General features: G+C 38.2%; 1 pseudogene; it reads left to right on the forward strand.

The window, feature by feature from the left end:
- Window positions 1–1,143: 1,143 nt before the first annotated feature.
- On the forward strand, window positions 1,144–26,285 carry LOC125156980 (T-complex protein 1 subunit zeta-like; annotated as a pseudogene).

Raw genomic sequence — 26,285 nt, forward strand, 5'->3', positions numbered from 1 at the left:
AATAAAAGAAAGGGAAAAAAACATATCTTCTCAATAGATGCAGAAAAAGCATTTGACAAAGTACAGCCTCCATTCTTCACAAAAACCTTCAGCAATGTGAGGATAGATGGAACATACCTCATCATCATAAAGGCAATATATGAAAGACCCACAGCTAATATCATCCTCAATGGGGAAAAACTGAGAACTTTTCCCCTAAGGTCAGGAACAAGACAGGGATGTCCACCCTCAGCATTGTTATTTAATACAGTACTGGAAACCCTAACCTCAGCAATCAGACAACAAAAAGAAATAAAAGGCATCCCAATTGTCAAGGAAGAAGTCACATTCCCATCACTCCCACATGACATGAGTGACATGACATGTTGAAAACCCAAAAGACTCCACCAAAAAATTACTAGAACTGATAAACAAATTGAGAAAAATCAGTGTACCAAAACCTGTTGCCTTTTCTAGACACCAATAATGAAGCAGCAGAAAAAGAAATCAAGGAATAGATCCCATTTGTAATTGCACCAAAAACAATGATACCTAAGAATAAACCTAACCAATGTGGTAAAAGATCTATATTCTGAAAACTACAGAACACTAATGAAAGAATGGCACAATGGCACTAATTGATGATGGCACAATGAAATGTAAAAACATTCCATACTCAATGATTGGAAGACAAATATTGTTAAAATGTCAATATTACCTAGAGCAAGCTACACATTTAATCAAATCCCTATCAAATTACCACCAGCATTTTTCCCAGAGCTAGAACAAACCATCCTAAACTTTTTATGGAACCACAAAAGACACTTAATAGACAAATAAATCTGAAAAAGAAAACTAAAGCTGGAAGCATCATGATTTGGGACTTCAAACTATATTACAAAGTTACAGTCATCAAGACAGTATGGTACTGGCACAAAAACAAACATAGATCAATGAAACAGAATAGAAAACCCAGAAATGGGCCAACAACTATATGGTCAACTAATTTTTGACAAAGCAGGAAAGAATATCCAATGGGGAAAAAAAGACAGTCTCTTCAACAAATGGTTCTGGGAAAATTGGACAGCAACATGCAGAAAAAATGGGCTGAGCCAGCTTGCACGCCACACACTGGGTATTCTCTTCTTCCTGTGCTGGTTAGCTATGGCGGCGGTGAAGACTCTGAACCCCAAGGCCGAGGTGGCCAGAGCTCAGGCGGCACTGGCAGTCAACAGTAGCACAACCCCGGGGGCTGCACTACATGCTGAGGACCAACTTGAGGACAAGGACACCATGAAGATGCTTGTTTCTGGTGCTGGAGACATCAAGCTTACTAAAGATGGCGATGTGCTGCTTTATGAAATGCAAATTCGACACACAGCAGCCTCCTTAATAGCCAAAGTAGCAATAGCCCAGGAGGACATAACTGGTGACATAACATTCAATGTCCTAATCATTGGAGAACTACTGAAACAAGCAGATCTCTACATTTCTGAAGGTCTTCATCTTAGAATAATAACAGAAGAATTTGAAGATGCACTGTAAAGGGCACTTCAGTTTTTGGAACTAGTCAAAGTAAGCAAAGAAATGGACATAGAACACTTCTAAATGTGGCCAGAACATCTCTATGTACTAAAATGCATGCTGAACTTGCTGGTATCTTAACAGAGGCTGTGATGTGTTCCATTTTGTCCATTAAAAAACAAGATGAATCGGGGCGCCTGGGTGGCGCAGTCGGTTAAGCGTCCGACTTCAGCCAGGTCACGATCTCGCGGTCCGTGAGTTCAAGCCCCGTGTCAGGCTCTGGGCTGATGGCTCAGAGCCTGGAGCCTGTTTCCGATTCTGTGTCTCCCTCTCTCTCTCTGCCCCTCCCCCGTTCATGCTCTGTCTCTCTCTGTCCCAAAAATAAATAAACGTTAAAAAAAATTTTTTTTAAATAAAAATAAAAATAAAAATAAATAATAAAAATTAAAAAAAACCAAGATGAATCTATTGACCTCTTCATGGTTGAGATCATGGAGATGAAACATAAATCTGAAACTAATACAAGCTTAATCAGAGGTCTTGTTTTGGACCACACGGCACGGCAATCTGATATGAAAAAAAAAGAGCAGAAGATGCATACATCCTCATGCATGCATACATCCTCATGCAATGTGCCATTAAAATATGAAAAACAGAAGTGAATTGTGGGTTTTTTACAAGAGTACAGAAGAGAGAGAAAAACTCGTAAAAGCAGAAAGAAAACTCATTGAAGATAGAGTTTAAAAAATGCTAGAACTGAAAAATAAAGTTTGTGGTGATTCAGATAAGGAATTTGTTGTTAATAGTCAAAAAGGAATTGACCCCTTATCCTTAGATGCTCTTGCAAAACAAGGCATAGTAGCTCTGTGTAGAGCTAAAACAAGAAATACGGAAAGGCTGATTTTTGCTTGTGGTGGAGTAGCTCTAAAAATTCTTTTGTTGACCTAAATCCTGATTGTTTGGGACATTCAAGCTTGTCTATGAGTTTACATTGTGAAAAGAGAAATTCACCTTTATTGAGAAATGTAACAATCCTTGCTCTGTCACATTATTAGTCAAAGGACCAAAAAAGCATACATCATTCAAATCAAAGATGCAAAAGAGATGGCTTGAGGGCTGTTAAAAATGTTACTCATGATGGCTGTGTAGTTCCAGATGCTGGTGCAACGGAAGTAGCAGTGGCAGAATCCTTGATTAAATATAATCCCAGTGTAAAGGGCAGGGTCAAACTTGGAGTGCAAGCACTTGCTGATGTATTGCTCATTATTCCCAAGGTTCTTGCTCAGAACTCTGGTTTTGACCTTCAGGAAACACTAGTTAAAGTTCAAGCAGAACAATAAGAATCAGGTCAACTTGTGGATGTGGACTTGAACACAAGTAAGCCAATGGTAGCAGCTGAAATAGACATATGGGATAACTATTGTGTAAAGAAACAGATTCTTCATTCCTGCACTGTGATTGCCACCAACATTCTCCTGGTTGATGAGATCATGCAGCTGGAATGTCTTCTCTAAATGGTTGGATTGAAGCTTTCCTTGTGTCATCGGTATCATTAAGACTACAGGGTGATCCTAAGAATATAGCTATGGAATTTTCGTCCAAGCTTCAAATGATTTTCAAAAGCATTTTCTTTTTCCATATGAAAAAGAAAACATTGGCACTCAAGTTCTGAAATTCTGAAATTATAATTACAGTATTTTTTAAAATTTCACTGCAGTGCACACACATTAAGCAGGCTGTTTTCACCCAATGAACAGGATGTTTTGCTTTAGCTTCAGTGATCTAAAAGTATTACGTTAGACAAGTGTACATTATCTACCTTGTTATTAAATGTTCCTTGAAAAAAAACTTTAGTGGTTTAATAATTTCTTCTAATGGATGATTTTAAATTTATCCAATAGCTCCCTACTGTCACACTAGTAAGTTTTTATGCAAATATAAATAATACTTAAAGTAACTTAAGATTTTGAAAGCATCCATGTTTCTTTAGTATAAATTCCTATGAGTAAAACTATTGGATCATTTGTTTGGACTTTTAATGCTTTTGAAGTACCTTTGCTAAAATGCTCCCCAGAAAAGTTGTACTGGGCAGAAAAATGGGTGAAGTATAGGCAAGGGTGTTGAATAAACTGAAAGTATGAAGACAGAAAACTATAAATAGAGGAGACAGAGGTAAAAACACCATTAAAGGCATGGGGGTTAGAGGATAGGAGATTTTCACGTAGAATGTGTTTTCACACTCCTGCACCCGTGCTTATCCTGAAATACCCATCCATCCCAAACTCTCCAGTGCCATCTTTCTGTCACCCAAGTTATTGATCTTTCCCATCTGTTTCCATAAAATTGTTTTTATAGTTGCCATAGCCCTTGACAGTGAAGTTGTGTGCTGCAAAGCTTTGTATTTTTGAGGCTTGGCAGTTGCCTACAATGAATGTGCAATAAATGTTAAAACGAAACCTTTAAAAAAATGCAGAAAAATGAAACTGAACCACTTTCTTCCACCATACACCAAAATAAATTCAAAATGGATGAAATACCTAAATGTGAGACAGGAAACCATCCAAATCCTAGAGAACATAGGCACCAACATCTCTGACCTTGACTGTAGCAACTTCTTACTAGATATGTTGCCAGAGTCAAGGGAAACAAAAGCAAAAATGAACTATTTGGATTTCATCAAGATAAAAATATTCTGTACAGCAAAAGAAACTATCAACACGACTAAAAGACAGCCTATGAAATGACATATATGATAAATGGTTAGTGTCCAAAATCTATAAAGAACTTATAAAACTCAACACCCCAAAAAACAAATAATCCAGTGAATAAATGGGCAAGAGACATGAATGGACACTTTTCCAAAGAAGTCACCCAGATGGCTAACATACACATGAAAAGATGCTCAACATCACTCATCATCAGAGAAATACAAATCAAAACCACAATGAGATACCACCTCATGTCTGTCAGAATAGCTAAAATTAACAACTCAGGAAACACCAGATGTTGGCAAGGATGTGGAGAAAGAGGAACTCTTTTGCACTGTTGGTGGGAATGCAAACTGCTACAACCTCTTTGGAAAACAGTATGGTGGTTCCTCAAAAATTTAAAATAGAGCCTCCCTACAACCCAGCAATTGCATAACTAGTTATTTATCCATAGGATAAAAAATGCTGATTTGAAAGAGTGTGTGCACCCCAATGTTTATAGCAGCACTACAAACAATAACAAAAGTATGGAAAGAGCCCAAATGTCCATCAACTGATGAATGGAGAAAGAATATATATATATATAATCACTCAGCCATCAAAAAGAAATCTTGCCATTTGCAATGACATGGAGGGAGCTAGAGTGTACTATGCTCAGCAAAGTAAGCCAAAGACAAATACCATATGACTTCACTCATGTGTGGAACTTAAGTACCAAAACATATGAACATAGGGGAAGGGAAAAAAGAGACAGAAGGAAGCAACCATGAGACTCTTAACTATAGAGAACAAACTGAGAGTTGATGGATGGAGGCGGGAGGGATATGGGCTAAATGGGCAATGGGCACTAAGGAGGGCACCTTAATTGTTGTGATGAGCCCTGGTGTACTCATCCCAATGAGTGTCCTCCTTAATACCCATTACCCATTTACCCCATTCCCCCACCCAAGACCCCTCCAGGAATCCTGAGTTTGTTCTCTATATTTAAGAGTCTCCTGTGTTTTGTCCTCCTCCCTGTATTTATGTTGTTTTTGCTTCCATTCCTTTATGTTCATGTTTTGTACCTTAAATTCCATATATTCATGAATTCATATGATATTTGTCTTTCTCTGACTAATTTCACTTAGCATAATAAACTTTAGTTCCATCCATGTTGTTCCAAATGGCAGGATTTCATTCTTTTTGATTACCCAGTAATATTCCATTATATATATATATATATATATATATATCTCACATCTTCTTATATGTATAATATATAATATATATTTATAATATATATAATTTATAATATTAATATAATTATAATAAATTATAATTTTATATAATATATAATACATTATATATAATGTATAATACATTATAATTATATAATACATTATAATTATAATATAATTAATATAATTATAATGTATAATTTATATAATATATATAATTATATAATATATAATCATATGTATATGTATATATCACATCTTCTTTATCCAGTCATCTGTCAATGGACACTTGGGTTCTTTCCATGCTTTGGCCATTGCTGATAGTGCTGCTATAAATATTGGGGTACATGTGCTGCTTCAAAACAGCACACCTGTATCCTTTGGATAAATACTTAGTAGTGCAATTTCTGGGTTGTAGGGTAGTTCTCCTTTCAATTTTTTGAGGAACCTCCATACTGTTTTCCAGAGTGGCTACATCAGTTTGCATTCCCACCAGCAAGGCAAAAGGGTTCCTCTTTCTCTGCATCCTCGTCAACATCTGTCATTGCCTGAGTTGTTAATTTTAACCATTCTTACAGGTGTAAGGTGGTATCTCATTGTGGTTTTGATTTGTATTTCCCTGATGATGACTGATGTTGAGCCTCTCTTCATATGTATGTTAGCCATCTGGATGACTTCTTTGGAAAAGTGTCTATTCATGTATATTTGCCCATTTCTTCACTGGATGATTTGTTTTTTGGGTGTTGAGTTTGATAACTTCTTTATAGATTTTGGATACTAACTCTTTATCTGATATGTCATTTGCAAATATCTTCTTCCATTCCGTCAGTTGCATTTTAGTTTTATTGATTGTTTCCTTCACCGTGCAGATTTTTATCTTCATGAGGTCCCAATAGTTCATTTTTGCTTTTGTTTTCCTTGCCTCCAGAGACGTGTTGAATAAATAATTGCTGCTGCCAAAGTCAAAGAGGTGTTTTCCTACTTTCTCTTCTAGGACGTTAATGGCTTCCTGTCTTACTTTTAGGTCTTTAATCCATTTTGAGTTTATTTTTGTGTATGGTATAAGAACGTGGTTCAGGTTCATTTTTCTGCATGTCCAGTTTTTTCAACACCGTTTGCTGAAGAGACTGTCTTTATTCCATTGGATATTCTTTCCTGCTTTGTCTAAGATTAGTTGGCCTTATGTTTGTGGGTTTATTTCTGGGTTTTCTATTCTGTTCTATTGATATGCGTGTCTGTTTTTGTGCCAATAACATACTGTCATAATGATTACACTTTCATAATACAGCTTGAAGTCTGGAATTGTGAGGCCTCCAGCATTGGTTTTCTTTTTCAACATTATATTAGCTATGCAGTCTTTTTTCTGGTTCCATACAAATTTTAGGATTGTTTATTCTACCTCTGTGAAGAATGCTGGTGTTATTTTGATAGGGATTGCATTGAATATGTAGATTGCTTTGGGTACTATTGACATTTTAACAATATTTGTTATTCCAATCCATGAGAATGGAATATTTTTCCATTTTTTGTGTCTTCTACAATTTCTTTCATGAGGTTTCTATAGTTTTCAGTGTATAGATTTTTCACCACTTTGGTTAGGTTTATTCCTAGGTATTTTACGGTTTTGGCACAATTGTGAATGGGATCAATTGCTTGTTTTTTCTTTCTGTTGCTTCATTATTGGTGTATAGAAATGCAACTGTTTTCTGTGCACTGATTTTATACTCTGTGACTTTGCTGAATAGGTCAGTTCTAGCCATTTTTGGTTGAGTCTTTGAGTTTCCCATGTAGAGTAGCCTGTCATCTTAGAAAAGTAAAAGTTTGACTTCTTTGACTATTTGGATGTCTTTTATTTCACTTTGTTGTCCAATTGCTGAGGCTAGGACTATGTTGAATAACGATAGTGAGAGTGGACATCTCTGTGGTGTTACCCTTAGGGGGAAGCTCTCAGTTTTTCCCATTTGAGGATGACATTAGTGGTGGGTCTTTCACATATGGCTTTTATGATCTTGTGGTATGATCCTTCCATCCCTACTTTCTTGAGGGTTTTTATCAAGAAAGGTATACTTTGTCAAATGATTTCTCTGCATCTATTGAGAGAATCGTGTAGTTCTTATTCTTTCTTTTATTAATGTGATGTATCACATTGATTTGGAGATATTGAACCAGCCGTGCATCCAAGGTATAAATCCCACTTGGTCATGGTGAATAATTTTTTTAATGTATTATTGAATCCAGTTGGCTAATATCTTGTTGAGGATTTTTGCATCCATGTTCATCAGGGAAATTGGTCTATAGTTCTCCTTTTTAGTGGGGTCTTTGGTTTTGGAATCAAGGTAATGCTGGCTTCATAGAAAGAGTTTGGAAGTTTTCCTTCCATTTCTATTTTTTTGGAACAGCTTCAAGAGAATAGGTGTTAACTCTTCCTTAAATGCTTGGTAGAATTCCCCTGGAAAGCCATCTAGCCCTGGACTCTTGCTTTCTGGCAGATTTTTGATTACTAATTAAATTTCCTTACTGGTTATGGGTCTGTTCAAATTTTCTATTTCTTCCTGTTTCAGATTTGGTACTGTATATGTTTCTAGGAATTTGTCCATTTCTTCCAGATTACTCATTTTATTGGCATATAATTACTCATAATATTCTCTTATTAATGTTTTTATTTATGTTGTGTTGGTTGTGATCTCTCCTCTTTTATTCTTGATTTTATTTATTTGGGTCCTTTCCTTTTCCTTTTTGATCAAACTGGCTATTGGTTTATCAATTTTGTTAATTCTTTCAAAGAACCAGATTCTGGTTTCATTGATCTGTTTTACTGCCTTTTTGGTTTTGATAGCATTAATTTCTGCTCTAGTCTTTATTATTTCCTGTCTTCTGCTGGTTTTGAGTTTTATTTGCTGTTCTTTTTCCAATTCCTTAAGGCATAAGGTTAGAATGTATATCTGAGATCTTTCTTCCTTCTTTAGGAAGGCCTGGATTGTTATATACTTTCCTCTTATGACCATCTTTGCTTCATCCCAGAGGTTTTGGGTTATGCTGTTATCATTTTCATTGACTTCCATATACTTTTTAATTTCTTCTTAAACTGCTTTGTTAGCCCATTCATTCTTTAGTAGGATGTTCTTCAGTCTCCAAGTGCTTGTTACCTTTCCAAATTTTTTCTTATGGTTGATTTCGAGTTTCATAGCATTGTGGTCTGAATCTGCATGGTATGATCTCAATCTTATTTTACTTATTTAGGTGTGACGATTTGTGTCCCAGTATATGGTCTATTCTGGAGAACGTTCCATGTGGATCAGAATGTACTGGAGAAGAATGTATATTCTGCTGCTTTAGGATGAAATGTTCTGAACGTATCTAAGTCCATCAGGTCCAGTGTGTCATTCAAAGCCATTGTTTCCTTGTTGGTTTTTTTTATTAGATTGTCTGTCCATTGCTGTGAGTGGGGTGTTGAAGTCTCCTACTATTATGGTATTTCTATCGATGAGTTTCTTGATGTTTGTGATTAATTGATTTATATATTTGGGTTCTTCCACATTTGGCACATAAATGTTTACAATTGTTAGGTCTTTTTGGTGGATAGACACTTTGATTATGATATAATGCCCTTCTGCATCTCTTGATACAGTCTTTATTTTAAAGCGTGGATTGTGTGATATGAGTATGGCTACTCCGGCTTTCTTTTGCTGACCATTAACACAATAGATTGTTCTCCATCCCCTTATTTTCAATCTGAAGGTATCCTGGGTCTAAAGTGGGTCTCTTGTAAACAGCATATAGATGGATCTTGTTTTCTTATCCATTCTGTTTACCTTATGTCTTTTGATTGGAGCATTGAGTCCATTGACATTTAGAGTGAGTACTGAAAGATATGAATTTATTGCCATTATGATGGTTGTAGAGATGGAGTTTCTGGTGGTGTTCTCTGGTCCTTTCTAATCTTTGTGGCTTTTGATATATATAATATATATATATAATATATATATTATATATATTGATCTGTATATATATATATATATATATATGATCTGTGTATGTGTGTGTATATATATATATATATATATATATATATCTTTTCTCCCCTCAGAGAGTCCCCCTTAAATTCTTGCAGGGCTGGTTTAGTGGTCACAAACTTCTTTAATTTTTGTTTGTCTGGGAAACTTTTAATCTCTCCTTCTATTTTGAATGACAGCCTTGCTGGATAAAGAATTTTTGGCTTCATATTTTTCTGATTCAGCACACTGAATATATCCTGCCACTCCTTTCTGGCCTGCCAAGTTTCTGTGGATAGGTCTGCTGCAAACCTGATCTGTCTTCCCTTGTAGGTTAGTGACTTTTTTCCCTTGCTGCTTTCATGATTCTCTCCTTGCCTGAGAATTTTGTGAATTTGACTATGATATGCCTTGTTGATGGTTGGTTTTTGTTGAATCTAATGGGGGTCTTCTGTACTTCCTGGATTTGGATGTTTGTGTATTTCCCCAGGTTAGGAAAGTTTTCTGCTTTGATTTGCTCACATAACTCTTCTACCCTTATTTCTCTCTCTTCCTCTTTTGGGACCACTATGATTCTGATGTTGTTCCTTATTAATGAGCCACTGATTTCTCTAATTCTTAAATCGTGCTCTTTTGCCTTAATCTACCTCTTTTTTTCTGCTTCATTATTCTCCATAAGTTTGTCCTCTATATAGCTGATTCTCTGTTCTGCCTCATCTATCCTTGCTGCCGTGGCATCCATCCATGATTGCAGCTCAGTTATAGCATTTTTTATTTCATCTTGACTAGTTTTAACTTCTTTTATCTCTGCAGAAAGGGATTCTAATCTATTTTTGACTCCAGCTAGTATTCTTATTATCCTGATTCTAAATTCCAGTTCAGACATCTTGCTTGTCTCTGTGTTGGTTAAATCCCTGGCTGTCATTTCTTCATGCTCTTTCTTTTGGGGTGAATTCCTTCATTTTGTCATTTTGAAGGGAGAAAATGAATTAATGAGGTAGAAAAATTGAAATTTATAAAATTAAAATTACAAAATATTAAAATTAAAAATTAAACACACACCAAAATCGAATAGATGATGCTAGATCTTGGGTGTGTTTTGGTCTGGGTGTCGAAAATCGTTTGACAGATTAGAGAAAAAAAGGAAAGGGGAGAAAAGAAAAAAAGAGAAAATCGTTTGAGAATTTGAAAAAATGAATACCCTGAAGTAAACTAAATGAGATGATGGGGGTAAATTAGAATTTGAAAGAATATACACAAAAGTAAAGAATATAGTAGAAAAAAATTAAAGAAAAATATTTTTAATAAAAATTAAAAATAAATATGAATGCTTTCTTTTTCTGTATTCAAGAAAAAAGAAAAGAAATGAAAAAGAGAGAAAAGATTTAAAAAAAAAGAAAAAACAAGGAAATCGTTTGAAAATTTGAGAAAGTGAATACACTGTAGTAGATTAAAATAAAATGATGAAAGTAAAATATAATTTGAAAAAAATTACATAAAAGCCAAAATACAGTAAAAAATTAAATTAAAATATTTTAATAGAAGTTTAATGTAAAAAATGAATTTTTTCTCTTTCTGCATTCAAGAAAAAGAAAAGAAACAAAAAAAGAAAAAAGAAAAAGAAAGAAAAAAGAAAAAGGAAATTGAAAATTTTAAAAGGTGAATACACTGAAGTAGACTAAAATAAAATGATGGAAGTAAAATAGAATTTTAAAAAGTTTACACAGAAGTAAGAAAATAATAATAAATATTAAAGAAAATATTTTTAATAAAAATTGAAAATAAAAATGAATTTTTTCCCTTTCTGTATTCAAGAAAAAGAAGTGTAAAAGAGAAAAAGAAAGAAAGAAAGAAAGAAAGAAAATAGAATAGATGAACCTTCTAACAGATTGAAGTAGGATTGAAATTACTTCATTTTCCTCTAGAAGTCAGTTTCTGTAGTGCTTTATAGTCCATAAACTAAGCCAGCGGTGAGACTTGTGTTCTTGAGAGTGAAGTTGGTCCATTTGGGCAGGACTCAGTGTAACAGCTCCGTTCTCCACTAGATGGCACTGCTAACCTACTGGGGTGGATTGTTGTGGCACTCGTAGGTGCGTATTCGCATGCACAGGAGTGGTTAAAATGGCACCACCCAGCTACCCAGTCTGTTGTCCCAAATCATCAATCGCACACCCATCCTCTGTCTTCAGCTCTCATCCACTCCCTGCTTTTTCACTCTCCATGACCAGGCCCCAGGCAGTACCTCTGTCCCAAGTTTTGTCTCAGATGTGGCTATTTTCCCCGGCCCCTTACTTCTGAAGGACTGCGGCTTTGAACCATTCCACCCCTCTGTGGGAGGGTCTCACCAAGCAATGGCCCAATGAGCAATGGCCAAATGTCAGCTGCACCCAGGGTCTTGCTGGACCCTGTTGCTGCCGGTGCCCCGAGACTACGGCCAGGTGCTGGCCCGCCCAAGAAAAAGTTCGTGAGATAGTGTAGCAGCAGTGTTTCAAGGATTATGGAAGATCACAACACACATCTGGCACCAGGCTTCACCCTTAATGACCTTGCTCCAGCACCAGCGAATGTGGCCATTTTCTGGGGTCTGCTGGGATCAGTTGGCTTCAACTGTCTCTACCAAATGTCCTCCCAGCAGTGGAACCACTTTCCCCGTGTGGCCCGAGACCCCCTCCCCCCCAGACCCCACTCAGCTCCTGAGGATTCACCCTTCCCACCAGAGCACCACCAGGTATCAATCTGTGGAGTTGCAGCCTTTGCACTCCCCTTGTTTACAGTCTTAATGGAATTTAAACCCTCTCGTTTATCCTTTCTCCCTTTTTATTTTAGTCCCTGCAGCTGTTTCCAATTTTCCACTTTCTTTCCAGCTGCTCTTGGGGAGGGGTGCTTTTCCCATATTCTACCCCCCCTCACCAGTCTCCATCCTCTCTCCACCCGCAAAAGCGTTCCTTATCCTCAGCGGCATCTCGCTCCCCAAATTCACCTCTCCATGTTGTGTACCTGCTGAATTCTGTGGTTCAGGTTGTACAGATTGTTGTGTTAATCTTCAAATCAGTTTTCTAGGTGTGTAGGATGGTTTAGTGTTGGTCTAGCTGTATTTCATGGACACAAGACAGACAAAAAACTTCCATGCTGTTCCACCATCTTGGCTCCTCCCTCTGTTTAGATGTTCTATCCATTGCTGTAGGTGGAGTGTTGAAGTCCCCTACCACTATGGTATTATCATCAATGAGTTTCTTTATATTTGTGATTAATTTATTTGTATATTTGCAACCTTACACATTGGGGTCATAAATATTTATAATTGTTAGGTCCTTATGGTGGAAAGACCCCTTAATTACGATATAATGCCCTTCTTCATCTCTTTTCACAGTCTTTATTTTAATTTTTTTAATGTTTATTTATTTTTAATAGATGGAGAGACAGAGTGCAAGTGGGGAAGGGGCAGAGAGAGAAAGAGAGAGATACAGAATCCAAAGCAGGATCCAGGCTCTGAGCTGTCAGCACAAACCCTGATGCAGGGCTTGAACCCACCAACTGTGAGATCATGACCTGGGCCAAAGTCAGACGCTTAACCACCTGAGTCACCCAGTCTTTATATTAAAATCTATATTGTCTGATATAAGTATGACTACTCTGGCTTTCTTTTGGTGACCATTACTAGCATGATAAATGGTTCTCCTTCCCCTTATTTTCAATCTGCACGTGTCTTTAGGTCTAAAATGGGTCTCTTACAAACAGCATATAGATGAATCTTGTTTTCTTATCCATTGTTACCTTATGCCTTTTGATTGGAGCCTTTAGTCCATTGAAATTTAGAATGAGTACTGAAAGATATGAATTTATTACCATTGTGTTGCCTGTAGAGTTGGAGTTTCTGGTGGTGTTCTCTGGTCCTTTCCAGTCTTTGTTGCTTTTGGTCTTTTTTTTCTTTTGTTCCATCTTTTCTCCCTTCAGAGTCCTCCTTAAAATTTCATGCAGGGCTGGTTTAGTGGTCATGAAATCCTTTAGTTTTTGTTTGTCTGGGAAACTCTTTATCTCTCCTTCTATTTTGAATGACAGCCTTGCTGGATAAGGAATTTTTGGTTACATATTTTTCCAATTCAGCACGTTGAATCTACCCTGCCACTTTCTGTCCTGCCAAGTTTCTGTGGATAGGCCTGATTCAAACCTGATCTGTCTTCCCTTATAGGTTAAGGACTTTCCCCCCTTGCTGCTTTCATAGTTCTTTCCTTGTGTATTTTGTGAATTAGACTATTTTATGCCTTGTTGGTGGTCAGTTTTTGTTTAATCTAATGGGAGTTGTCTGTGCTTCTTGGATTTTGATGTCTGTGTCTATCCCCAGGTTAGGAAAGTTTTCTGCTATGATTTGTTCACATAAACCTTCTACCCCCTTTTCTCTCTCTTCATTTTCTGGGACTCCTATGATTCAAATGTTATTCCTTTTTAATGAGTCACTGAGATCTCCAATTCTTATATTGTGCTCTTTTGCTTAGCTTCTCTCTTTTTTTTCTGTTTCATTATTCTCCCTAATTTTGTCTTCTGTATAACTGATTCGCTGCTCTGCTTCATCCATCCTTGCCTCCATGGCATCTCAGTTATAGCATTAATTTCATCTGGATTAGATTTTACTTCTTTTATCTTCACAGAAAGGGATTCTATGCTTTTTTTCAACCCCAGCTGGTATTCTTACTATCGTGGTTATAAATTCTAGTTCAGACATCTTGCTCTTATCCGTGTTGATTAAGTCCCTGACTGTCATTTCTTCCTGTTCTTTCTTTTGGGGTAAATTCCTTCATTTTGTCATTTTGGAGGAAGAAAAAGAATTAATAAAACAGAAAATAAAAATTAAAAATTAAAAACAACATGAAAACATTAAATAAAGGAAGCTAGATCCTAGGTGTGTTTTGGTCTGATTGTTGGAAGAAGTTTTATAGAATAGAGGAAAAAGGAAAAGAAAGGAAAAAGAAAAAAAGTAAGAAGTTTAAAAATTTAAAAAGATGTATATAATAAAATAGAAGAAAATTAAATGATGGAAGTAAAATAAAATTTTAAAATTTACAAAAAGTAAAAATATTGCAAAATAATTTTTAATTACAAAAAATAATTTTTTCTTTCTGTATCCAAGAATAAGAAAAGAAAAAGAAATGGGAAAAAAATGGACCAGCAAGCAGAATGAAATCTGAATGAAATTACATACAATTTCCCTTAGAAGTCTATCTAGGAAGCACACTATAGTCTGTACTAAGTACTAAGTACTAAGTACTAGTACTAGTACTAAGTACTAAATAGTACTAAGAAATAGTCTGTACTAAGCCTGTACTAAGCAGGAGAGACTTGTGGTGGTCCTCTAAGTCTTGAGCTTGGTTGGTGCATTTGGGCAGGGCTTGGTGTAATGGCTCCATTCTCCACTAAGTGGCGCTGCTTAGCTTACTAGTGTGTATTGGTGTAGCACACATGTGCATGTAGTGTTTGTGCATGTGCAGGAGAGGTGAAAATGGTATTACCAAGCTTACCAGTCTCCGATATCAGAACTCTGCACTCTCACCGACCAGCAACCAAGCAACCAAAGACAGAGAGGGAGATACAGAATCCAAAGTAGGCTCCAGGCTCTGAGTTGTCAGCACAGAGCCTGATGCGGGGCTTGAACCCACCAGCCATGAGATCATGATCTGAGCAGAAGTCAGACACTTACCCAACTGAGCCATCCAGTCTTTATTTTAAAATCTAGATTTTCCCCACTTCTACTCTGTTCACGTCCAAGCTGTCAGCCCACCAGCCGACACTTCCTTCCTGAATTATATCTCAGGTGGGGCTGTGTTTCCAAACCATTCACCTCTGAGAGCCCTGTGGCTTGGACCCGCTCTGACTCTCTGGGGGAGGGTCTCATTGAGCAATGACCAGCTGCCTTCTTGCCCCACAGAAAGTTTGTGGTATGGCAATGCAGCAGAGGTTTAGAGATGATAAAACACAACACACATCTGGTACCAAGAATCACCGCCCCCTGGCATTTTTGTTACAATACCAGCAAACATGGCTGTTCTCTGGGCTCTGCTGGGACCTTTGCCTGTGGGGAGGCCATATGGCCTCTACCAAATGCCCTCCTTGCAGAGAAATTGCCTCTCCCTGTGTGGCCCATGGACCCCTCAGACCTCACTGCCTGTTCCTGATGAGTCGTTCTTCCCACCAGAGCACTGTGAAGTACTGAGCTCCAGAATTTCTGACACTGTCTTCCCCTGTTTATAGAGTCCTAATGGTATTGAAACCCTCTTCTTTCTCCTTTCCTGTTCAGTCACTTGTGGGTTTTCCCACTCTTTCTCTTTCTCTACAGCTACTTTCAGGGAGAATGCTTTTCCTGGATGCTCCTCCTTTTCTCTGTCATGTGTCCAAAAATACAGCCCCCTCTCCTCCTCTCTCACCCAGTTTGCCTATCTGTGCCACATACCTGCCAAGGTCTGTGGCTCAAGTTATGAAGATTGTTGGGTTAATCCTCAGGTCAATTTTCTAAGTGTGCAAAATGGTTTGGTGCCAATTTACCTGCATTTCAGCGACGAGAGAAGCTAAGAACTTCCATGCTGCTCTGCCATCTTGGCCCCTCCCTTACCTGTTGTTCTCTTTTTTAAGGAAGTCTTTATCTGGTTTTGGTATCAGGATAATGCTGGCCTCTTTGAATTAATTTGGAAGTTTTCCTTCCTTATTTATATTTTGGAATAGTTTGAGAAGAATAAGGATTAATTCTTCTTTAAAGAATTAATTCAACTGTAGAATTCAACTGTAAAAGCATCTTGCCCTGGACTTGTGTTGGTATATATGTTTCCTGGGGCAAGGGCAACAAAGGTACAAATAAAGTATTGGGACTACGTCAAAAGAAAAAGCCTCTGCACAGTGAAGGGAACAGTCAACAAAACTAAAAGGCAACCTACAGAATGGGAAAATATATTTGCAAATGACATATCGAATAAAAGGTTAGTATCCAAAATACATAAAGAATTTTTAAAACTCAACACCCCCCCAAAAATGAATAATCCAGTTAAAAATGGGCAGAAAATATGAATAGACATTTTTCCAAGGAAGACATACAGATGGCCAACAGACACATGAAAAGATGCTCAATATCACTCATCGTGAGGGAAAAATAAATCAAAACTACAACAAGATATCATTTCACACCTGTCAGAATAGCTAAAATCAACAACACAAGAAGCAACAAGTGTTGGAGAGGGTGTGGAGAAACAGGAAACATGGTGCACTGTTGGTGGGAATGTAAACTGGTGCAGCCACTGTGAAAAACAGTGTGGGAATTCTTCAAAATTTAAAAATAGAATTACTCCATGATCCAATAATTTCAAAAACACTAATTTGAAGTGATACATGCACCCTTATGTTTATTGTAACATTATTTACAACAGCCAAATTATGGAAGCAGCCCAAATGTGTACTGATAGATGAATGGATAGAGAAGATGTGAGATATATATACATATGTGTGTGTGTGTGTGTGTGTGTGTGTAATTCAGCCATAAAAAATGAAATCTGTCCATTTGCAACAACATGGGTGAAGGTAGAGAGTATAATGCTAAGTGAAAGACACCAGTCAAAGACAAATACCACATGATTTCACTCATATGTAGAATTTATAGAGTAAAACAAAGGAACAAAGGAAAAAAGAGAGAGAGAGACAGAGAGAGTGAAACCAAGAAACAAGTTATTAACTATAAAGAACAAATTGATGGTTACTAGTGAGTGGGAGGGGATGGGGATGGGTAAAATTGGTGATAAGTATTAAATAGTACACTTATCATAATGATCACTGAGTAACATATCAAATCCCTATATTGTACACCTGAAACTAATATAACACTGTATGTTAACTACTGGAATTTTAAAACCTTATTTAAAATTATGCTAAATAGGCTGAGGGCAAGATGGCGGCTTAGGAGGACGCTGGGCTCACCGCACGTCCTGCTGATCACTTAGATTCCATCTACACCTGCCTAAATAACCCAGAAAACCGCCAGAGGATTAGCAGAACAGAGTCGCCGGAGCCAAACGCAGACGAGAGGCCCACGGAAGAGGGTAGGAAGGGCGGCGAGGCGGTGCCGGCTCCACGGACTGGCGGGAGGGAGCCGGGGCGGAGGGGCGGCTCGCCGGCCAAGCAGAGCCCCCGAGTCGGGCTTGCAAAAGCGGAGGGGCCGGGCGGACTGTGTTCCGACAGCAAGCGCGACTTAGCGTCTGGGAGGTCAGAAATTAACAGCTCTGCTCGGAAAGCGGGAAGGCTGGAGGACAAAGGGAGGGAGAGCTGCTGAGCCCCCTGACAACAGAGCTCAGTTTGGTGGGGAACAAAGGCGCTCGCCAGCGCCATTTCCCCCGCCCATCCCCCAGGCGAAATCCCAAAGGGAACCGGTTCCTGCCAGGGAACTTGCTCGCTCCGCGCAAACACCCAACTCTGCGCTTCTGCGGAGCCAAACCTCCGGCAGCGGATCTGACTCCCTCCCGCTGCCACAGGGCCCCTCCTGAAGTGGATCACCTAAGGAGAAGCGATCTAAGCCTGCCCCTCCTGCCCCCGAGCACCTTGCCTACCCACCCCAGCTAATACGCCAGATCCCCAGCATCACAAGCCTGGCAGGGTGCAAGTAGCCCAGACGAGCCACACCACCCCACAGTGAATCCCGCCCCTAGGAGAGGGGAAGAGAAGGCACACACCAGTCTGACTGTGGCCCCAGCGGTGGGCTGGGGGCAGACATCAGGTCTGACTGCGGCCCCGCCCACCAACTCCAGGTATACACCACAGCACAGGGGAAGTGCCCTGCAGGTCCTCACCATGCCAGGGACTATCCAAAATGACCAAGCGGAAGAACTCCCCTCAGAAGAATCTCCAGGAAATAACAACAGCTAATGAGCTGATCAAAAAGGATTTAAATAATATAACAGAAAGTGAATTTAGAATAATAGTCATAAAATTAATCGCTGGGCTTGAAAACAGTATACAGGACAGCAGAGAATCTCTTGCTACAGAGATCAAGGGACTAAGGAACAGTCACGAGGAGCTGAAAAACGCTTTAAACGAAATGCATAACAAAATGGAAACCACCACAGCTCGGCTTGAAGAGGCAGAGGAGAGAATAGGTGAACTAGAAGATAAAGTTATGGAAAAAGAGGAAGCTGAGAAAAAGAGAGATAAAAAAATCCAGGAGTATGAGGGGAAAATTAGAGAACTAAGTGATACACTAAAAAGAAATAATATACGCATAATTGGTATCCCAGAGGAGGAAGAGAGAGGGAAAGGGGCTGAAGGGGTACTTGAAGAAATCATAGCTGAGAACTTCCCTGAACTGGGGAAGGAAAAAGGCATTGAAATCCAAGAGGCACAGAGAACTCCCTTCAGACGTAACTTGAATCGATCTTCTGCACGACATATCATAGTGAAACTGGCAAAATACAAGGATAAAGAGAAAATTCTGAAAGCAGCAAGGGGTAAACGTGCCCTCACATATAAAGGGAGACCTATAAGACTCGTGACTGATCTCTCTTTTGAAACTTGGCAGGCCAGAAAGAATTGGCAAGAGATTTTCAGGGTCCTAGACAGAAAAAATATGCAGCCAAGAATCCTCTATCCAGCAAGTCTGTCATTTAGAATAGAAGGAGAGATAAAGGTCTTCCCAAACAAACAAAAACTGAAGGAATTTGTCACCACTAAACCAGCCCTACAAGAGATCCTAAGGGGGACCCTGTGAGACAAAGTCCCAGAGACATCACTATAAGCATAAAACATACAGACATCACAATGACTCTAAACCCGTATCTTTCTATAATAACACTGAATGTAAATGGATTAAATGCGCCAACCAAAAGACATAGGGTATCAGAATGGATAAAAAAACAAGACCCATCTATTTGCTGTCTACAAGAGACTCATTTTAGACCTGAGGACACCTTTAGATTGAGAGTGAGGGGATGGAGAACTATTTATCATGCGACTGGAAGCCAAAAGAAAGCTGGAGTAGCCATACTTATATCAGACAAACTAGACTTTAAATTAAAGGCTGTAACAAGAGATGAAGAAGGACATTATATAATAGTTACAGGGTCTATCCATCAGGAAGAGCTAACAATTATCAATGTCTATGCACCGAATACCGGAGCCCCCAAATATATAAAACAATTACTCATAAACATAAGCAACCTTATTGATAAGAATGTGGTAATTGCAGGGGACTTTAATACACCACTTACAGAAATGGATAGATCAACTAGACACACGGTCAATAAAGAAACAAGGGCCCTGAATGAGACATTGGATGAGATGGACTTGACAGATATATTTAGAACTCTGCATCCCAAAGCAACAGAATATACTTTCTTCTCGAGTGCACATGGAACATTCTCCAAGATAGATCATATACTGGGTCACAAAACAGCCCTTCATAAGTTTACAAGAATTGAAATTATACCATGCTTACTTTCAGACCACAATGCCATGAAGCTTGAAATCAACCACAGGAAAAAGTCTGGAAAACCTCCAAAGGCATGGAGGTTAAAGAACACCCTACTAACGAATGAGTGGGTCAACCAGGCAATTAGAGAAGAAATTAAAAAATATATGGAAACAAACGAAAATGAAAATACAACAATCCAAACGCTTTGGGACGCAGCAAAGGCAGTCCTGAGAGGAAAATACATTGCAATCCAGGCCTATCTCAAGAAACAAGAAAAATCCCAAATACAAAATCTAACAGCACACCTAAAGGAACTAGAAGCAGAACAGCAAAGGCAGCCTAAACCCAGCAGAAGAAGAGAAATAATAAAGATCAGAGCAGAAATAAACAATATAGAATCTAAAAAAACTGTAGAGCAGATCAACGAAACCAAGAGTTGGTTTTTTGAAAAAATAAACAAAATTGACAAACCTCTAGCCAGGCTTCTCAAAAAGAAAAGGGAGATGACCCAAATAGATAAAATCATGAATGAAAATGGAACTATTACAACCAATCCCTCAGAGATACAAACAATTATCAGGGAATACTATGAAAAATTATATGCCAACAAATTGGACAACCTGGAAGAAATGGACAAATTCCTGAACACCCACACTCTTCCAAAACTCAATCAAGAGGAAATAGGAAGCTTGAACAGACCCATAACCAGCGAAGAAATTGAATCGGTTATCAAAAATCTCCCAACAAATAAGAGTCCAGGACCAGATGGCTTCCCAGGGGAGTTCTACCAGACGTTTAAAGCAGAGATAATACCTATCCTTCTCAAGCTATTCCAAGAAATAGAAAGGGAAGGAAAACTTCCAGACTCATTCTATGAAGCCAGTATTACTTTGATTCCTAAACCAGACAGAGACCCAGTAAAAAAAGAGAACTACAGGCCAATATCCCTGATGAATATGGATGCAAAAATTCTCAATAAGATACTAGCAAATCGAATTCAACGGCATATAAAAAGAATTATTCACCATGATCAAGTGGGATTCATTCCTGGGATGCAGGGCTGGTTCAACATTCGCAAATCAATCAACGTGATACATCACATTAACAAAAAAAGAGAGAAGAACCATATGATCCTGTCAATCGATGCAGAAAAGGCCTTCGACAAAATCCAGCACCCTTTCTTAATAAAAACCCTTGAGAAAGTCGGGATAGAAGGAACATACTTAAACATCATCAAAGCCATTTATGAAAAGCCCACAGCTAACATCATCCTCAACGGGGAAAAACTGAAAGCTTTTTCCCTGAGATCAGGAACACGACAAGGATGCCCACTCTCACCGCTGCTGTTTAACATAGTGCTGGAAGTTCTAGCATCAGCAATCAGACAACAAAAGGAAATCAAAGGCATCAAAATTGGCAAAGATGAAGTCAAGCTTTCGCTTTTTGCAGATGACATGATATTATACATGGAAAATCCGATAGACTCCACCAAAAGTCTGCTAGAACTGATACAGGAATTCAGCAAAGTTGCAGGCTACAAAATCAATGTACAGAAATCAGTTGCATTCTTATACACTAACAATGAAGCAACAGAAAGACAAATAAAGAAACTGATCCCATTCACAGTTGCACCAAGAAGCATAAAATACCTAGGAATAAATCTAACCAAAGATGTAAAGGATCTGTATGCTGAAAACTATAGAAAGCTTCTGAAGGAAATTGAAGAAGATTTAAAGAAATGGAAAGACATTCCCTGCTCATGGATTGGAAAAATAAATATTGTCAAAATGTCAATACTACCCAAAGCTATCTACACATTCAATGCAATCCCAATCAAAAGTGCACCAGCATTCTTCTCGAAACTAGAACAAGCAATCCTAAAATTCATATGGAACCACAAAAGGCCCCGAATAGCCAAAGGAATTTTGAAGAAGAAGACCAAAGCAGGAGGCATCACAATCCCAGACTTTAGCCTCTACTACAAAGCTGTCATCATCAAGACAGCATGGTATTGGCACCAAAACAGACACATAGACCAATGGAATAGAATAGAAACCCCAGAACTAGACCCACAAACGTATGGCCAACTCATCTTTGACAAAGCAGGAAAGAACATCCAATGGAAAAAAGACAGCCTCTTTAACAAATGGTGCTGGGAGAACTGGACAGCAACATGCAGAAGGTTGAAACTAGACCACTTTCTCACACCATTCACAAAAATAAACTCAAAATGGATAAAGGACCTAAATGTGAGACAGGAAACCATCAAAACCTTAGAGGAGAAAGCAGGAAAAGACCTCTCTGACCTCAGCCGTAGCAATCTCTTACTCGACACATCCCCAAAGGCAAGGGAATTAAAAGCAAAAGTGAATTCCTGGGACCTTATGAAGATAAAAAGCTTCTGCACAGCAAAGGAAACAACCAACAAAACTAAAAGGCAACCAACGGAATGGGAAAAGATATTTGCAAATGACATATCGGACAAAGGGCTAGTATCCAAAATCTATAAAGAGCTCACCAAACTCCACACCCGAAAAACAAATAACCCAGGGAAGAAATGGGCAGAAAACATGAATAGACACTTCTCTAAAGAAGACATCCGGATGGCCAACAGACACATGAAAAGATGTTCAGCGTCGCTCCTTATCAGGGAAATACAAATCAAAACCACACTCAGGTATCACCTCACACCAGTCAGAGTGGCCAAAATGAACAAATCAGGAGACTATAGATGCTGGAGAGGATGTGGAGAAACGGGAACCCTCTTGCACTGTTGGTGGGAATGCAAATTGGTGCAGCCGCTCTGGAAAGCAGTGTGGAGGTTCCTCAGAAAATTAAAAATAGACCTACCCTATGACCCAGCAATAGCACTGCTAGGAATTTATCCAAGGGATACAGGAGCACTGATGCATAGGGCCACTTGTACCCCAATGTTCATAGCAGCACTCTCAACAATAGCCAAATTATGGAAAGAGCCTAAATGTCCATCAACTGATGAATGGATAAAGAAATTGTGGTTTATATACACAATGGAATATTATATGGCAATGAGAAAAAATGAAATATGGCCTTTTGTAGCAACGTGGATGGAACTGGAGAGTGTGATGCTAAGTGAAATAAGCCATACAGAGAAAGACAGATACCATATGGTCTCACTCTTATGTGGATCCTGAGAAACTTAACAGGAACCCATGGGGGAGGGGAAGGAAAAAAAAAAAAAAAGAGGTTAGAAAGGGAGAGAGCCAAAGCATAAGAGACTGTTAAAAACTGAGAACAAACTGAGGGTTGATGGGGGGTGGGAGGGAGGAGAGGGTGGGTGATGGGTATTGAGGAGGGCACCTTTTGGGATGAGCACTGGGTGTTGTATGGAAACCAATTTGTCAATAAATTTCAGAAAAAAAAAAAATTATGCTAAATAAAAGAAGGCGTATACAGAAGGTCACATATTGTTTGATTTCATTTACATGAAATATATGGCATAGGTAAATCCTTTGACACAAAGAGAATTAGTTGTTGCCAGGAGCTGAAGGGATGGGAGAATGAAAAATTGTTATTTAATGGGTATGGATTTTCTTTATATCGTGATGAAAATATTTTGGTACTAGATAGAAGTTATGTTTGCACAACATTGCAAGTTTACTAAATATCACTGAATTGTATACTTTAAAATGGTTAACTTTATATTATCTTAATTTTACTTTCATTTAAAAAAGTAAAGCATCAGAAAAACAGAGTGTTAGAGAGACTCAGTCATCCTAAGGACCTCTGATTTATCCAAACATTGAAAGATCATGATTTATAAACAGCAGAAATGTGGTGGGAGATTTCAGGATCAAAAATCTAGAAATCAGGATTCTGACTCCACTATTAATTAGCTTCATGAACTAAGGCAGGTCTTATAACATCTATGAATATCAGTTTTTGTGTTTTCAAAATAAGAAGTTTCAAATTTGCTTCTCTTATCATAAAAACATTTCAGAAGTGTCACCCACAAAAAAAAGAGTTCTATAAAAGATGCTTACACACAAACATACCCATACAACCTTATGGTCTTGTTGGGAGAAACAGAATGAGTCAATGGGCGGGAAAAGCACTTGATGTTAAACGGATAGCTGAATTTAAAATAACCAAATTTGATTCATTCAGAAAGCAATTATTTAGCACCTATTATATGTCAATGTGATAGACACTGAGGATATACAGATAACTAAGCACTATCTTTTCAAAAGCCATCTAATCTAGTGGGGGAGACAGGTAAACAGATAGTTACAGTACGACTAAGAGAAATGATATAGAAATTGATAGGATGCTCTGTAATCACACAGGTGTACCACCTCACTCATTCTGAAAAGATTTATCTTTCCATATGAAATAATAGAAAAGCAAGTCCAGGGGCATCTGGCTGGCTCAGTCAGAAGAATGAGTGACTCTTGAATCTGGGTCATGAGCTCGAGCTCCACGTTGGATATAGATATTACTTAAAAATATTATTTTTGTTTCCCTTCCCTTATGTTCATCTGTTTTGTCTCTTAAAGTCCTCAGGGAGGGGGGATAGGCTAAATGGGTAATGGGCACTAAGGAATCTACTCCTGAAATCACTGTTGCACTATATGCTAACTAATTTGGATGTAAATTTAAAAAAATAAAAAATTAAAATTAAAAAGATAAATACATAAAAGTAAAATATCAAAAAATAAAATAAAATATTTTTATTAAAAAAAATTAGCCAGCCAAAATAATGAGTAGGGAATGTCTGATCCAAGAAGATTAAGACAAAACAAATAGACTTACAAATACTTTAAACAAAATAGTGTCTGTAGGGAACTTTAAGCAGTTCAGTGTTACTGGAACATGAACAACACAAGGAATGGCAACAAACAAGGCTTATGAAATAAGCAGGACCAACATCATGAAGAGCCTTGTGGGTCTTCAAAGGAGTTTAACTTTATCTTAAGGGCAATAAGTAGCCATTGGAGGGTTTCATGTACCCAGAATGCCATAATCAGGATTATATTTTAACATTATTTTGGCAGTATGGAGGATCAAGTGGAGGGGCCCAGTTTAGAAGCAGGAACATTGTTAGGAGATTACCACAGTAGTTCAGATATGAAGTGATGAGTGTTTGAATTAAGGCAGTGAAAATAGAAAAAAGTGGATGAGTTTGAAATATTAGGAGATCAAAACCAGTAGGACTTGCCAGTCGACTTGGATCTGACAAGAAAGAAAAGGAAGTGATTCAAGGATGACTGTAGTTTCTAGGTTGAGTGACTGGATAGATAATGGTGCTACCAAGTGAAACTGAAAACTCAAGAGTACAATCTTTTTTTAGAGATAATATGATGAGTTCCACCTTGGACATGTTAACATTATGGTGCCTATGATGCACATCCAGGTGACAGCTTGGAAATTGTAGCTTAGAGATGACGTGGGGTACATAGATTTGGGGATATCCAGAATATAAGTGGTAGTTGAAACTTAAAGAGTGGGTGCCTCAGGAGGATATACCAGATGTTCTTTGTAGAATCTTCTGTATACAAGATTAAGAATCCTTTATGATTCCTCTTCTATTGTCGTTACTTTGAAGGAAACCTCCTATAGAAGTGGAAGTGATAAGTTTTAAGAAAGAACTGAACTGAGTGAAAATAACCACCTAATGAATCATAAATGGAAGACTGTTCTAGATAGGAAGGAAATATAGGCAAGAAAAAAGTAAGTGTAAGATCTGGCAAAACTGGTCTATAGAGTTGGTCAGCTATTGGAACCAGTATACAAAACTCAAACCAAGCCATTTAGGTCTTGATGTTGATACAGACAATACTTCTCCTACCATTGGCCTGCTGTGTTGACACCAGATGCTTCTACCTTGTGGTTCATGACTGCAACTATCAGTGCAGTGACCTAGAAACTATATTTTAGAAGGCCATGTGCAAATTTCTCTGCCATTCCTTCACATGGAGGAAATTCACTTGGTTTATTTTTTGAAAGTCTAGACGGAGTGTGAAGTAGGTTTCTAATTTTGCTCTGCATAAATTAAGCATAAATTAAGATCTTGTTTGGTCAGAATGACTAGTGCCCCATTTTTCCAGAAGCTCCACTCTATTCTCTGGGGTGTTTAACCTTTACTTATTAGGTTATTTTGTTAGCCAGGGGCTCACACTGTGCTTTGCTCTCATTACTCTGCCACTCCCATGGACTAGCTGCTTAAAAAACCAGACAGTGATCTCTGATTCACTCTTCCACCAATTCTATTCATATCTCTTCATTGACTTTAGGTAACATGACCAAGCACCCCAAAACAGATGTCAAAAGCCATGTGTACTACTCTGGAATAACAAGTTCCTCCCAGGCCCTGGAGACAGGAAATCCAGCTGTAAGACCTCTCCTTCTGGCCTCACCCAGCAATGGCAGTATAGTTGGGGATATAAAGCCCTAA

This window comes from Prionailurus viverrinus, chromosome X (assembly GCF_022837055.1).
Source record: "Prionailurus viverrinus isolate Anna chromosome X, UM_Priviv_1.0, whole genome shotgun sequence".
Lineage (NCBI taxonomy): Eukaryota > Metazoa > Chordata > Mammalia > Carnivora > Felidae > Prionailurus > Prionailurus viverrinus.